The sequence below is a fragment of the Mesoplodon mirus genome, assembly GCF_964341445.2.
Source record: "Mesoplodon mirus genome assembly, chromosome: 2".
NCBI classification, from domain to species: Eukaryota; Metazoa; Chordata; class Mammalia; order Artiodactyla; family Ziphiidae; genus Mesoplodon; species Mesoplodon mirus.
This window is the reverse complement of record NC_138977.1, coordinates 169,204,054-169,215,728: the sequence shown is the minus strand read 5'-3', so window position 1 is coordinate 169,215,728 and position 11,675 is coordinate 169,204,054.

The following is an 11,675-nucleotide window of genomic DNA, read 5'->3' as shown; positions in this document are numbered from 1 at the left end:
TATAGGCCCAGTAGTGGGATTGCTGGATCATATGGTAGTTCTATTTTTATTTTTTTAAGGAACCTCCATATTGTTCTCCATAGTCGCTGTACCAATTTACATTCCCACCATCAGTGCAAGAGGGTTCCCTTTTCTCCACACCCTTTCCAGCATTTATTGTTTGTAGATTTTTTTTTTTTTAAAGAAGATGTTGGGGATAGGAGTTTATTAATTAATTTATTTATTTTTGCTGTGTTGGGTCTTCATTTCTGTGTGAGGGCTTTCTCTAGTTGTGGCAAGCGGGGGCCGCTCTTCATCGCGGTGCGCGGGCCTCTCTTGTTGCAGAGCACAGGCTCCAGACGCGCAGGCTCAGTAGTTGTGGTTCACGGGCCCAGCTGCTCCGTGGCATGTGGGATCCTCCCAGACCAGGGCTCGAACCCATGTCCCCTGCATTAGCAGGCAGACTCTCAACCACTGTGCCACCAGGGAAGCCCTGTTTGTAGATTTTTTGATGATGGCCATTCTGACTGCTGTGAGGTGATACCTCATTGTAGTTTTGATTTGCATTTCTTTAATAATTAGTGATGTTGAGCGTCCTTTCATGTGTTTGTTGGCAATCTGTATATCTTCTTTGGAGAAATGTCTATTTAGGTCTTCTGCCCATTTTTGGATTGGGTTGTTTGTTTTTTTGATATTGAGCTGCATAATCTTTTGTCAGTTGCTTCGTCTGAAAATACATTTTTCCCATTTTGAGAGCTGTCTTTTCATCTTCTTTATGTTTTGCTTTACTATGCAAAAGCTTTTAAGTTTCATTATGTCCCCTTTGTTTATTTTTGTTTTTATTTCCATTTCTCTAGGAAGTGGGTCAAACGGACCTTGCTGTGATTTATGTAATAGAGTGTTCTGCTTATGTTTTCCTCTAAGAGTTTTATAGTGTCTGGCCTTATATTTGGGTCTTTAACCCATTTTGAGTTTACTTTTGTGTATGGTGTTAGGGGGCATTCTAATTTCCTTCTTTTAAGTGTAGCTGTCCAGTATTCCCAGCACCACTTATTGAAGAGGCTGTCTGTTCTACATTATATATTCTTGCCTCCTTTATCAAAAATAAGGTGACTATATGTGTGTGGGTTTATCTCTGGACTTTCTATCCTGTTCCATTGATCTATATTTCTGTTTTTCTGCCAGTACCATACTGTCTTGATTACTGTAGCTTTGTAGTATAGTCTGAAGTCTGGAAGGCTGATTCCTCCAGCTCTGTTTTTCTTTCTCAAGATTGCTTTGGCTATTCGGGGTCTTTTGTGTTTCCATACAAATTGTGAAATTTTTTGCTCTAGTTTTGTGAAAAATGACATTGGTAGTTTGATAGGGATTGCACTGAATCTGTAGATTGCTTTGGGTAGTACAGTCATTTTTGCAATGTTGATTCTTCCAATCCAGAAACATAGTATATCTCTCCATCTGTTTGTATCAGCTTTAAATTCTTTCATCAGTGGCTGTAGTTTTCTGCATACAAGTCTGTTGTCTCCTTAGGTAGGTTTATTCCTAGGTATTTTATTCTTATTGTTACAGTGATAAATGGGAGTGTTTCTTAATTTCTATTTCAGATTTTTCATCATTAGTGTATAGAAATGCAAGAGATTTCTGTGCATTAATTTTGTATCCTGCTATTTTACCAAATTCATTGATTAGCTCCAGTAGTTTTCTGGTAGCATCTTTAGGATTCTCTATGTATAGTATCATGTCATCTGCAAACAGAGACAGCTTTACTTATTCTTTTCCGATTTGGATTCCTTTTATTTCTTTTTTGTCTCTGATTGCCATGGCTAAAACTTCCAAAACTATGTTGAATAATAGTGATGAGAGTGGGCACCCTTGTCTTTTTCCTGATCTTACACAAAATGGTTTCACTTTTAACCACTGAGAACGATGCTGGCTGTGGGTTTGTCATATATGGGCTTTGTTATGTTGAGGTAGGTTCCCTCTATGCCTACTTTTTGGAGAGTTTTTTTGTCATAAATGGGTGTTGAATTTTGTTGAAGGCTTTTTCTGCATCTATTGAGATTATCATATAGTTTTTAGCATTCAATTTGTTAATATGGTGTATCACATTGATTGATTTATGTATATTGAAGAATCTTCGCATTCCTGGGATAAACCCCATTTGATCATGGTGTATGATCCTTTTAATATGCTGTTGTATTCTGTTTGATAGTATTTTGTTGAGGATTTTTGCATCTATGTTCATCAGTGATATGGGCCTGTAGGTTTCTTTTTTTGCGACATCTTTGTCTGGTTTTGGTATCAGGGTGATTATGGCCTTGTAGAATGAGTTTGGGAGTGTTCCTCCCTCTGCTATATTTTGGATGAGTTTGAGAAAGATAGGTGTTAGCTCTTCTCTAAATGTTTGATAAAATTCGCCTGTGAAGGCATCTGGTCCTGAGCTTTTGTTTGTTGGAAGATTTTTAATCACAGTTTCAATTTCAGTACTTGTGACTCGTCTGTTTATATTTTCTATTTCTTCCTGGTTCAGTCTTGGAAGGTTGTGCTTTTCTAAGAATTTGTCCATTTCTTCCAGGTTTTCCATTTTAATGGCACATAGTTGCTTGTAGTAATCTCTCATGATCCTTTGTATTTCTGCAGTCAGTTGTTACTTCTCCTTTTTCCCTTCTAATTCTATTGATTTGAGTCTTCTCCCCTTTTATCTTGATGAGTCTGGCTAATGGTTTATCTATTTTGTTTACCTTCTCAAAGAACCAGCTTTTAGTTTTATTGATCTTTGTTATCATTTCCTGCATTTCTTTTTCATATATTTCTGATATGATCTTTATGATTTCTTTCCTTCTGCTAACTTTGGGGTTTTGGGTTCTTCTTTCTCTAATTACTTTGGGTGTAAGGTTAGGTTGTTTATTTGAGATTTTTCTTGTTTCTTGAGGTAGGATTGTATTGCTATAAACTTCCCTCTTAGAACTGCTTTTGCTGCATCCCACAGGTTTGGTTCATCGTATTTTCATTGTTATTTGTTTCTAGATATTTTCTGATTTCCTCTTTGATTTCTTCAGTGATCTCTTGGTTATTTAGTAACAAATTGTTTAGCCTCCATGTGTTTGTATTTTTTACAGATTTTTCCCTATAAATGATATGGAGTCTCATAGAGTTGTAGTAGGAAAAGATATTTGATATGATTTCAGTTTTCTTAAATTTATTGAGGCTTGATTTGTGAACCAAGATATGATCTATCCTGGAGAATGTTCCAGTGCACTTGAAGAGAAAGTGTATTCTGTTGTTTTTGGATGGAATGTCCTATAAATATCAATTAAGTCCATCTTGTTTAATGTGTCATTTAAAGCTTGTGTTCCTTATTTATTTTCATTTTGGATGATCTGTCCTTTGGTGAAAGTGGGGTGTTAAAGTCCTCTACTATTATTGTGTTACTGTCTATTTCCCCTTTTATGGTTGTTAGCATTTGCCTTATGTATTGAGGAGCTCATATGTTGGGTGCATAAATATTTACAATTGTTATATCTTCTTCTTGGTTTGATCCTTTGATCATTATGTAGTGTCCTTCTTTGTCTCTTGTCATAGTCTTTATTTTAAAGTCTATTTTGTCTGATATGGGAATTGCTACTCCAGCTTTCTTTTGATTTCCATTTGCATGGAATGTCTTTTTCCATCCCCTCACTTTCAGTCTGTATGTAACCTTAGGTCTGAAGTGGGTCTCTTGTAGACAGCATATATACGGGTTTTGTTTTTGTATACATTCAGCCAGTCTTTGTCTTTGGTTTGGAGCATTTAATCCATTTACATTTAAGGAAGTTAGCGATATGTATGTTCTTACCATTTTCCTAATTGTTTTGGGTTTGTTTTTGTAGGTCTTTTCCTTCTCTTGTGTTTCCTGCCTAGAGATATTCCTTTAGCATTTGCTGTAAAACTGGTGTGGTGGTGCTGAATTCTCTTAGCTTTTGCTTGTCTGTAAAGGTTTTAATTTCTCCACTGAATCTGAATGAGATCCTTGCTGGGTAGAGTAATCTTGGTTGTAGTTTTTCCCTTTCATCACTTTAAATATGTCCTGCCACTCTCTTCTGGCTTGCAGAATTTCTGCTGAAAGATCAGCTGTTAACCTTATGGGGATTCCCTTGTATGTTATTTGTTGCTTTTCCTTGCTGCTTTTAATATTTTTTCTTTGTGTTTAATTTTTAATACTTTGATTAATACGTGTCTTGGTGTGTTTCTCCTTGGATTTATCTTGTTTGGGACTCTCTGCACTTCCTGGACTTGATTGACTATTTCCTTTCCCATGTGTAGGGAAGTTTTCAACTATAATCTCTTCAAATATTTTCTCAGACCCTTTCTTTTTCCCTTCTTCTTCTGAGACCCCTATCATTCAAACGTTGGTGCATTTAATGTTGCCCCAGAGGTCTCTGAGACTGTCCTCAATTCTTTTCATTCTTTTTTCTTTAGTCTGCTCTGTGGTAGCTATTTCCACTATTTTATCTTCCAGGTCACTTATCCATTCTTCTGCCTCACTTATTCTGCTATTGATTCCTTCTAGAGAATTTTCAATTTCATTTATTGCATTGTTCATCATTGTTTGTTTGCTCTTCAGTTCTTCTAGGTCTTTGTTAAACGTTTCTTGTATTTTCTCCATTCTATTTCCAAGATTTTGGATCACCTTTACTATCATTACTCTGAATTCTTTTTCAGGTAGACTGCCTAATTCTTCTTCGTTTGTTTGGTCTGGTGGGTTTTTACCTTGCTCCTTCATCTGCTGTATGTTTCTCTGTCTTCTCATTTTGTTTAACTTACTGTGTTTGGGGGCTCCTTTTTGCAGGCTTCAGGTTTGTAGTTCCCATTGTCATAAGTGTCTGCCCCCAGTGGGTGAGGTTGGTTCAGTGGCTTTTGTTGGCTTCCTGGTAGAGGGGACTAGTGTCTGTGTTCTGGTTGCTGGGGCTGGATCTTTTCTTTCTGGTGGGCAGGACCACTTCCGGTGTTATGTTTTGGGATGTCTATTAACTTAGTATGATTTTAGGCAGCCTTTCTGCTGATGGGTGGGGTTGTGTTCCTGTCTTGCTAGTTGTTTGGCATGGGGCATCCAGCACTGGAACTTTCTGACTGGCGGGTGGAGCTGGGTCTTAGCATTGAGACAGAGATCTCTGGGAGAGTTCTCACCAACTGATATTACGTGAGGCCAGGAAGTCGCTGGTGGTCCAATGTCCTGAACTCAGCTCTTCCACCTCAGGGGCTCTGGCCTGACTCCAGGCCAGAGCACCAAGACCCTGTCAGCCACATGGCTCAGAAGAAAAGGGAGAAAAAAAGAAAGAAAGAAAAAAATTAAACAAAATAATAAATTTTAAAAATTATTAACGTCAATAGCAATTAAAAAAGAAAAAGAGCAACCAAACAAATCCACCAATGATAACAAGCTCTAAAAACTATACTAAGAAAAACATAAAAATCAGAAACAAATTGGTTGCAGACAGCAAATCCCAAATCTTCAGTTGCTCCTAAAGTCCACCACCTCAGTTTTGGGCTGATTTATTGTCTATTCGGGTATTCCACAGATGCAGGGTACATCAAGCTGATTGTGGGGAATTAATCTGCTGCTCCTGAGGCTGCACAGAAAAATTTCCCTTTCTATTCTTTGTTCGCAGAACTCCTGGGCTTCAGCTTTGGTTTTGGTCCCACCTCTGTGTATAGGTCGCCCTCAGGCATCTGTTCCCACCCAGATAGGATGGGGTTTAAGCAGCGTCTGATTACGGGGCTCTGGCTCATTCAGGTCAGGGGGAGGGAGAGGTACGATAGTTATAATTGGAATGTGGAGCAAGCCTGCGTCAGCAGAGCCCAGCATGACACTGCAACAGCCTGAGGCACACCATGTCCCTGGATCATGGGACCCTGGCAGTGGCATGCTGCACAGGCTCCTGGGGGGTATAAATAGCGACCTGTGCTTGCACACAGGATTCTTGGTGGCTGCTGCAGCAGCATTAGTGTTTCATGCCAGTCTCTGGGGTTCGAGCTGTTAGCCGCGGCTCACACCCATCTCTGGAGCTCATTTAGGCGGTGCTCTGCCTTCTGTGGGCAGACAGGGAAGGAATCCCCTCTCCTCGCACACCCTGAAACAATGGTCTCTTGCCTCTTAGGCAGGTCCAGACTTTTTCCCGCACTCCCTCCCAGCTAGCTGTGGCGCACTAGCCCCCTTCAGGCTGTCCTCACACAGCCAACCCCAGTCCTCTCCCTGGGGTCTGACCTCCGAAGCCCGAGCCTCAGCTCCCAGCCCCCACCCACCCTGATGGGTGAGCAGACAAGCATCTCAGGCTGGTGAGTGCTGGTTAGCACCGATCCTCTGTGCAGGAATCTCTCCACTTTGCCCTCTGCACCCCTGTTGCTGAGCTCTCCTCCATGGCTCCCGCCCACCCCCATCTCCCCCAGTGAAGAGTCTTCCTAGTTTGTGGAAACGTTTCCTCCTTCACAGCTCCCTCCCAGAGGTGTATGTCCCATCCCTATTCTTTTGTCTCTGTTTTTTCTGTTTTCTTTTGCCCTACTCAGGTACGTGGGTATTTTCTTGCCTTTTGGGAATTCTGAGGTCTTCTGCCAGCATTCAGTAGATGTTCTGTAGGAGTTATTCCACATGTAGATGTTTTTTGTTTTTTTGGTTTTTTGGGTTCTTTTTGCGGTATGTGGGCCTCTCACTGGTGTGGCCTCTCCCGTTGCGGAGCACAGGCTCTGGACGTGCAGGCTCAGTGGCCATAGCTCATGGGCCCAGCCGCTCCATGGCATGTGGGATCTTCCCGGACCGGGGCACGAACCCATGCCCCCTACATCAGCAGGCGGACTCTCAACCACTGCGCCACCAGGGAAGCTGTAGATGTATTTTTGATGTATTTGTGGGGAGGAAGGTGATCTCCACATCGTACTCCTCCACTATCTTGAAGGTCCCGTCATTTTGGGGAATTTTAAACTATGTGCCAGATATTTTGCTAAGAGCTTTACATCCATTACCTCATTAAATCTATACAAAACCCCATAGCCTTTATCCTCACTTTGCTGATGGAGAAGCTGATTTACAGAGAGGTTAAGTATGGTTGGTAAGTGGTAACTGAGATTTGACTGAGGTCCAGGCAATTCTATTCCAGATTCTAACCATTACATCAAACCAATCCCTCACACTTACACATTTCTCAACTGCTATATTCTTCTACAGCTTAGACTTTCAAAGTATAAGCTCTGAAGGATGACTGTACCTTTTGATGGAGTAAAATCTAGTTTTTATGTTAAACCAAAAAACGTTTATTAATAGATTAATGCCAGTCTGGCTAAAGGACACTAGAGTAGGACTCAATAATTTAGTCCAACAAGGCAAAGACTTTGAAAGTATTTATCTGTCATCTAAGTCAGAATCCTGAAAGCCATGCTGGAGTGGTCCAACTCCCTCAATATTCACACCCAATTAGCCTTTAAGTGCCGCCATTTTTTTGTTTTAAAATATATTTCAAATATACCTTGTCCTATCTACTCCTAGTTTTCTCACCATTTTCTGCCTATTCTGTGACAATCTCATAACTGGGCTCATTCCTGTCTCTCCTGGCCTCCTCAAATCTGCCCTCTGCTACCAAGATCATCTATTTTTTGAATGAATGAATAAGTGGACGATGAGGATATGAACTAGCACAGTAATAGTAGTGATGGATAGAAGAAATATTTTGGAGGTTTAGAAATGCTTAAGGGTTTAACTTCATCCTAAGAGCAGCAGTAAATAAAGAGTTTGAAGTAGGAAAGTGGCACAATCATATTCACATTTTAAAAATATATTTTTGTTGAAGTAACCTCATGGAAGAACTGGGTATTTCTTTCCATTTGTTCAGCCCTGATTTCAAATATCTGCTCTATCCATTGCAAGCTGTATGAACTTGGGCAAGTTACTTAATCTCTCTATATCTCAGTTATCTCATACATGAAATGAGAATAATAATAACACCTTCCAGGGTTTCTGGGAAGGTTAAATGAGTTAATAGATGTAAAGTACTCAGAGTAGTGATGAAAGTAAGTGCTTAGCTATTTTTTTAAAAATCTACCAATAAGAATTTGGGTTTTTTTCATATAAATCCTGGTCTTGCTTATAAAATTTATTCTTAAATTTTTAATAGATCTTTATGGTTACTAAAAATTCCTTGTCTAGTTGCTTATTACTAGGCCAATGAAAACCAATTATGCCTCTATCCTATATTCAGGCAAATTCCCATATTCTCTTGTTATGTATAATATTGTTAAAAGGTCCCTAAAGTTTTTCAGATAAACAAGCTAAACATCAGCAAGTGGAATCAGCTTTATCTCCTTTTTACCTATATTTAAACCACTAATTCCTTTTTGTTTTCATAGTGAATTCTCTATAACATTTAAGAAAATATTTAATAAGAATGGCAAGGGCTTCCCACTTCTACCCATGAATAGTACAGACACAAGAGTCATCATCATGCTTTAAAGAATTACAAAACTAGACAAAATACATGAAACAACTGTTTTCAGTAATAAGCAGTCCTTCAATAAGCAGTAAAGGACTATGATCCTTGAGAGAAAGGAAAGAGAGGAAGGAAGCCCTGTGAGAAATACGGACAAATCTCAAAAATACTGTGCTAAGCAACCAAAGTGCAACACTAAAGAGTACATACCATACATACTCTAGAAAACTAGTCTATAATGATAGAGAGCAGATTAGTGGTTATCTGAGGCTGGAGGTAGGAAGATGGGGAGTTGGCTGGAGGGAACACAAGGGAACATTTTGGGGTGATGGAAATACCCTATATTTTGATTTTGGTGATGGTTACAGAAATGTATATGTTTGTCAAAACTCATCCATCTGTAGACTTAAAATGGGTAGAGTTTTTAATGTAAATTACCCATCAGTAAAGTTTATTTACTGATGAGAATGAGAATGGCAAAAATAAGCATCCCTTTCCAGTAATTTACTTATTTATTTTTAATTGGGGTATAGGTACTTTACAATGTTGTGTTAGTTTCTGCTGTACAACAAAGTGAATCAGCTATATGTATACAGATATCCCTTCCCTCTTGGACTTCCCTCCCACCCCACCACCCCCTCACCCATCTAGGTCACCACAGAGCACTGAGCTGAGCTCCCTGTGCTATACAGCAGGTTTCCACTAGCTATCTGTTTTACACATGGTAGTGTATATATGTCAATCCCAATCTCCCAGTTCATCCCACACCTCCTTCCCCACTCCGTGTCCACATGTTCAGTCTCTACATCTGCATCTCTATTCCTGTAATGTATTTTTTCATAGGAAACTGTCCATGTTCTCTAGATTTTCATTTAATTGTCATAGGACTATACCTTAAATCAGGTTTCCTTGAAACAGACTTTGAAATGGAGATTTGTATAAAGGGGGTTTATTGGGAAGTGCTCTCAGCAAAAGCACCTGTAAGAAAGTATGGGAGGTGTGATTGAGCAGATAAAGCAGTTGAACTGTGAGCAACAGTGACAGTGGCTATCCCACTAGGAGCTAAGGTCCTTCAGAGCTGTCCCCAATACATATTGGACCATTCTAAGACAAGAAGGTAGGGATTTCATGTTTCTGTATCAACCAGTTTTGAGATGTAAGCTGTCCCCAATACATATTGGACCATTTACACTGGATGGGAACTTGGGCAAGACAGCTCCCTTGGCCAAAAACAATTCCTGCAGAGAGACACAACTGTGAGCCATTAGCCACCAACACTCCCCACAATGAGAAAATGAGTCTTCTAGTCCTGAAGGAGGTACCAGGGCAGCACACCACAGTGCCCACTAGAGGTTATGTGTAGTAATCTCCATGATTGTTCTTATCTCTCTTGCATCTTTGTTTATATCTACTTTCTCATGTTTGGTCTCTCTTTTCCCTTCATCAGACTTACAGTGGGTTTATCTATTTTTAGTGGACTTTTCAGCTATCAGCTCTGGGTTGATTTATTATTTCTACTATGTTTCTTCTTATTTCATTTAATTTGATTTTTTTATCTTGATTCTTTCTTCCTAGTTTCTTTTTGTTTACTTTGTTGTTCTAGTAATTTCTTAAAATAAGTATTCATATTTTTCTTTCTTCTTTAATTGTGAAGACATAATATAGGTATTAAAACTCTAAAGTGTTCTCTGTATATAGTTCTATGTCCCATAGGTTTTGCCACTAAGTTGGTTTTATTTTTGTAGTTTATAATTTCTCTTTCAAAACCCTTTTTGTCCCAAGTTTACCTAGTAGAGTTTTTCATAATTTCCAAAAAGATAAGATTTTTGTCACCTTTTTATTATTTATTTTAATTTTCATTGAATTATGATGAGTGAATTTGCCTTATAAAATCTATTACTTTGAAGGTTTAATTCATGGTTAAGTAAATGATTGATTTTTGGAAATATTTGGTGGACAAATGAATATAAATATATTACCCTCATAAACTGCTGAATTTACATAATGTCCCTTGTTATTTTCTTCATTACATTTAACCCTGAATTCACCTATGTCATAAAATAATGTTGCCATGCCTGCTTTCTTTTCGTTTGCATTTTCCTTTTGCTTTTGTATGTCTCTGATCCACCTTAATCTTCTATCTTTCTTTATCACTTTTTTAAGTATAGATAAAGATATAGTTATAGACATAGATTTTGTTAAGGCATATAGCTCAGTTTTGTGTTTTAACCCAACTGAAAATTTTTGTCTTTTAAAGGGGAAAAGTCAGTCTGCTCATACTCTGTATGATTTGATTTCTTCTTTTCATGATAATTTAGTTTGATTGTTTACTTTGCATTATTATTTCCTCATTTTCCTTTGTGTTCGATGATTTGATCAAATTGCTATTCTATTTTTCCCCTTGCTAATTTGGAAGTTCTAATTATTTTGCATTTGATGGTGACCACCTTCTTTGTTCCTGTTCTCATAATCACAGAATCCTCTATTCTTATAAGAAAACAAAATACCAACTATTTCCTCTGCGAAGACAATTTATTTCCTCCCTTTGCTCCACCCCAATAAGAAGATCTATTTCCTCCCCTTCCTCCACCCCAGGACACTAGTTTTGTTAAAATGGATTATTGCTTTCAGTTCTATGTTATTATTTGATTTGTTCCTTACAGTAAATCAGTATGTATCTTCTCTTTTAAGAACCCCAGTTTAGCACTTATATTACATATTCCCAATCTGTTTTTATACTCTTCAGTCTAATTTTTAGAGTGAAAGAGAAACTGAGATTGATTCTGCACCCTTGTTCCTCTCCTTATCTTCTCTTGCCTTAATGTATTGGTTATTTTCTCATCAACTCATCCTAAAACCCAGTGATCCCTTTCAGGTGTTGATGTGTTTCATTGCTTCTTTTCTGAAATGTTTATCCAAGTCTCATAGATTTATCCTTAAATCCCTTATCATTTCCTTATTGTTTTGTTTTTTTATTTTTTAATTTTGTGCTTTGAAATAATTCTTGTACTTATAAATTTTATCTCAACAGTAACAACCTCCTCCTTCAATTCTTCTACAGAATTGTTTACATAGGAAATCATGGGAGTTTTACTGTTGGGTTTTTTTTGGTGGGGGGTGGGGGGGAGGTTGGTGGTAGTGATGGTGTTATTCCATGACAAAACATGTGTGTGTGCTGCATTTGAATCTCATCCAGTGTTTCATTATTTTTTATTTATATTGTCATCCAGATTTTTTCAGGTA